Below are 5,813 nucleotides of genomic sequence, written 5' to 3'. Positions count from 1 at the left end.
TTTTAAAATTTTTACCGTCCTTACTTTAGTTTTTTTGATAATAGCAGGTCCAAATATTTCCGATTTTCGCCATTTTTTTTTATTTGCTTAACAACAAGTTTATATACCAAGCAGTGAAAGAATTATGTAAAAATCATGACTGAGTCCAAAGTTATAGGCATTTAAATTTAAAAAATTAAAAAAAGGCGATTTTTTGTCATTTTTTTGGGAAAAAAGTATCTTTTTCTTTTTAAGTTATCTAAAAAGTTTCTAAGAAGATGTATATAGAATTTATACTTTTTGGAAAGCTGACTTTACATAAAATACGATAAATGAAACAAAACCTAAAAATTTTTGATACCGAGGGGACCAGGTCCATCCAAAAAAACCCTATTTTTTATGGAAAATTAAATTTTGAGCAAAAATTCTCAAATCGCATAGTCGATATCAAATTATAGTGACCTGTTTTATATGACCCAATATGTTCTTAATCATTTTGTAACGGGTTTCGATAACCCCGCCCCTGGTATGGATATAATAGGCAAAAAACTAAAAAATCCCATTTTTGGGATTTTTTAAAACTTTTTTGGGAATTCCGGGATTTCTAATAAGAAAATTCGAAATTTTGATTTAATTTTGGATTTTAAGTAAAAAATCTACCTAACTGTAAAATTTCATCAAAAAATATTCATAAATAAAATTTTTATTGCAATTAGAAAAATTTGTATCTTCGCAAAAACTGAATAAAAAACATTTTTTAATTTTTTTTAAAAAAGTATTCCGCGAATTTTTTAATTTTCAAAAATTATATACAGTTTTGAAAAATAGACAAAATTACCTTTCCATTGATATATAACATGCCTACCTAATGTTTTTTAAGTGACAAATTAATTAGGGAAAACTCAACATCTTTTAGAAAATTTACCTAGCACTATTATTTTCATCCATATATGTAACAAATTTAAGAGTTAACCTTATGGATGAAAATAATAGTGCTAGGCAAATTTTCTAAAAGATGTTGAGTTTTCCCTAATTAATTTGTCACTTAAAAAACATTAGGTAGGCATGTTATATATCAATGGAAAGGTAATTTTGTCTATTTTTCAAAACTGTATATAATTTTTGAAAATTAAAAAATTCGCGGAATACTTTTTTTAAAAAAAATTAAAAAATGTTTTTTATTCAGTTTTTGCGAAGATACAAATTTTTCTAATTGCAATAAAAATTTTATTTATGAATATTTTTTGATGAAATTTTACAGTTAGGTAGATTTTTTTACTTAAAATCCAAAATTAAATCAAAATTTCGAATTTTCTTATTAGAAATCCCGGAATTCCCAAAAAAGTTTTAAAAAATCCCAAAAATGGGATTTTTTAGTTTTTTGCCTATTATATCCATACCAGGGGCGGGGTTATCGAAACCCGTTACAAAATGATTAAGAACATATTGGGTCATATAAAACAGGTCACTATAATTTGATATCGACTATGCGATTTGAGAATTTTTGCTCAAAATTTAATTTTCCATAAAAAATAGGGTTTTTTTGGATGGACCTGGTCCCCTCGGTATCAAAAATTTTTAGGTTTTGTTTCATTTATCGTATTTTATGTAAAGTCAGCTTTCCAAAAAGTATAAATTCTATATACATCTTCTTAGAAACTTTTTAGATAACTTAAAAAGAAAAAGATACTTTTTTCCCAAAAAATGACAAAAAATCGCCTTTTTTTAATTTTTTAAATTTAAATGCCTATAACTTTGGACTCAGTCATGATTTTTACATAATTCTTTCACTGCTTGGTATATAAACTTGTTGTTAAGCAAATAAAAAAAAATGGCGAAAATCGGAAATATTTGGACCTGCTATTATCAAAAAAACTAAAGTAAGGACGGTAAAAATTTTAAAATTTTAATATTCAAATGCGAATATCTCCTAAACTATAAGAGATAATTTACTGCTACGACGACATTTTTATAGTGCTCGATGAGGAGATTCTATATACGAAATTTTTTTTAAATCGGAACTCAAATGAAGAAATAGGATCGTTTTAAAAATTTAACATAGCCGAGGTGTCCTAATTTGAGGACCCCCCGCCGGGCCCCTGGTTGGCCTATAAGGTCCAAATTCAAAACCTAAACTCGACAACACCTCCTCTTTGTGCATACCAAATTTCATTAAAATCGGATTAACCGTTTAGAAGTTACCGAATTATTTCCCTCTTTTTTTTTTCCTATACCACTGTGCGTTAGCATATTTACGAGTTTTGTGGACTTGCATATAGTATTTGCATTTGTTTGTTTTTAACACAGTAGTTATTTTCATTTAACAACTTATATTTTTTTTTTTTGAATGACACCCTTATAAATCTATGAATACCAGCGGATATTTTGTCGCCATGGGTTTTTAATTTTTTTACAACCTAATTGTTTCATTTGAATTTGGACAAACTTTCAATTGTTATTCGCAAACCAACATGAATTAGAATTTTACATTCCAGTAAAAAATATATCATTTTAGTATCCAATATGTTGATATATAGCCCTGAGCAAGATAATTCAAAGAATAAATCATCATCCGAAATAATTTTTAATCTTTGTTCAATTTCCCAATAAATATTTGTACACGTAATTGCCCGACCCGGTATATGGTTTAATGTTTACATAAACGCTGACTGTAGACTATAGACTAGACTATATACTACACTATAGACTAGACTATAGACTAGACTATAGACTACACTATAGACTAGACTATAGACTAAACTATAGACTAGACTGTAGACTAGACTATAGACTAAACTATAGACTAGACTATAGACTAGACTATAGACTAGACTATAGACTAGACTATAGACTAGACTATAGATTAGACTAGACTAGACTATAGACTAGACATACTAGACTATAGACTAGACTATAGACTAGACTATAGACTAGACTATAGACTAGACTATAGACTAGACTATAGACTAGACTAGATTAGACTATAGACTAGACTATAGACTAGACTATAGACTAGACTATAGACTAGACTATAGACTAGACTATAGACTAGACTATAGACTAGACTATAGACTAGACTATAGACTAGACTATAGACTAGACTATAGACTAGACTATAGACTAGACTATAGACTAGACTATAGACTAGACTATAGACTAGACTATAGACTAGACTATAGACTAGACTATAGACTAGACTATAGACTAGACTATAGACTAGACTATAGACTAGACTATAGACTAGACTATAGACTAGACTATAGACTAGACTATAGACTAGACTATAGACTAGACTATAGACTAGACTATAGACTAGACTATAGACTAGACTATAGACTAGACTATAGACTAGACTATAGACTAGACTATACTAGACTATAGACTAGACTATAGACTAGACTATAGACTAGACTATAGACTAGACTATAGACAAGACTATAGACTAGACTATAGACTAGACTATAGACTAGACTATAGACTAGACTATAGACTAGACTATAGACTAGACTATAGACTAGACTATAGACTAGACTATAGACTAGACTATAGACTAGACTATAGACTAGACTATAGACTAGACTATAGACTAGACTATAGACTAGACTATAGACTAGACTATAGACTAAGACTAGACTATAGACTAGACTATAGACTAGACTATAGACTAGACTATAGACTAGACTATAGACTAGACTATAGACTAGACTATAGACAAGACTATGGACTAGACTCTAGACTAGACTATAGTCTAGACTATAGACTAGACTATAGACTAGACTATAGACTAGACTATAGACTAGACTATAGACTAGACTATAGACTAGACTATAGACTAGACTATAGACTAGACTATAGACTAGACTATAGACTAGACTATAGACTAGACTATAGACTAGACTATAGACTAGACTATAGACTAGACTATAGTCTAGACTATAGACTAGACTATAGACTAGACTATAGACTAGACTATAGACTAGACTATAGACTAGACTATAGACTAGACTATAGACTAGACTATAGACTAGACTATAGACTAGACTATAGACTAGACTATAGACTAGACTATAGACTAGACTATAGACTAGACTATAGACTAGACTATAGACTAGACTATAGACTAGACTATAGACTAGACTATAGACTAGACTATAGACTAGACTATAGACTAGACTATAGACTAGACTATAGACTAGACTATAGACTAGACTATAGACTAGACTATAGACTAGACTATAGACTAGACTATAGACTAGACTATAGACTAGACTATAGACTAGACTATAGACTAGACTATAGACTAGACTATAGACTAGACTATAGACTAGACTATAGACTAGACTATAGACTAGACTATAGACTAGACTATAGACTAGACTATAGACTAGACTATAGACTAGACTATAGACTAGACTATAGACTAGAGTATAGACTAGACTATAGACTAGAGTATAGACTAGACTATAGACTAGAGTATAGACTAGACTGTAGACTAGAGTATAGACTAGACTATAGACTAGACTATAGACTAGACTATAGACTAGACTATAGACTAGACTATAGACTAGACTATAGACTAGACTATAGACTAGACTATAGACTAGACTATAGACTAGACTATAGACTAGACTATAGACTAGACTATAGACTAGACTATAGACTAGACTATAGACTAGACTATACTAGACTATAGACTAGACTATAGACTAGACTATAGACTAGACTATAGACTAGTCTATAGACTAGACTATAGACTAGACTATAGACTAGACTATAGACTAGACTATAGACTAGACTATAGACTAGACTATAGACTAGACTATAGACTAGACTATAGACTAGACTATAGACTAGTCTATAGACTAGACTATAGACTAGACTATAGACTAGACTATAGACTAGACTATAGACTAGACTATAGACTAGACTATAGACTAGACTATAGACTAGACTATAGACTAGACTATAGACTAGACTATAGACTAGACTATAGACTAGACTAGACTAGACTATAGACTAGACTATAGACTAGTCTATAGACTAGACTATAGACTAGACTATAGACTAGACTATAGACTAGACTATAGACTAGACTATAGACTAGACTATAGACTAGACTATAGACTAGACTATAGACTAGACTATAGACTATAGACTAGACTATAGACTAGACTATAGACTAGACTATAGACTAGACTATAGACTAGACTATGACTAGACTAGACTAGACTATAGACTAGACTATAGACTAGACTAGACTATAGACTAGACTATAGACTAGAGTATAGACTAGACTATAGACTAGACTATAGGCTAGACTGTAGACTAGACTATAGACTAGACTATAGACTAGACTATAGACTAGACTATAGACTAGACTATAGACTAGACTATAGACTAGACTATAGACTAGACTATAGACTAGACTGTAGACTAGACTGAGACTAGACTAGACTATAACTAGACTATAGACTAGACTATAGACTAGACTATAGACTAGACTATAGACTAGACTATAGACTAGACTATAGACTAGACTATAGACTAGACTATAGACTAGACTATAGACTAGACTATAGACTAGACTATAGACTAGACTATTGACTAGACTATAGACTAGACTATAGACTAGACTATAGACTAGACTATAGACTAGACTATAGACTAGACTATAGACTAGACTATAGAATAGACTATAGACTAGACTATAGACTAGACTATAGACTAGACTATAGACTAGACTATAGACTAGACTATAGACTAGACTATAGACTAGACTATAGACTAGACTATTGACTAGACTATAGACTAGACTATAGACTAGACTATAGACT

The sequence above is a fragment of the Lucilia sericata genome, unplaced genomic scaffold (assembly GCF_015586225.1).
Source record: "Lucilia sericata isolate MDLA Ls3-8-SP2 unplaced genomic scaffold, ASM1558622v1 Contig000642F_arrow, whole genome shotgun sequence".
Classification (NCBI taxonomy): Eukaryota; Metazoa; Arthropoda; class Insecta; order Diptera; family Calliphoridae; genus Lucilia; species Lucilia sericata.
This window is presented reverse-complemented; position numbering follows the sequence as displayed.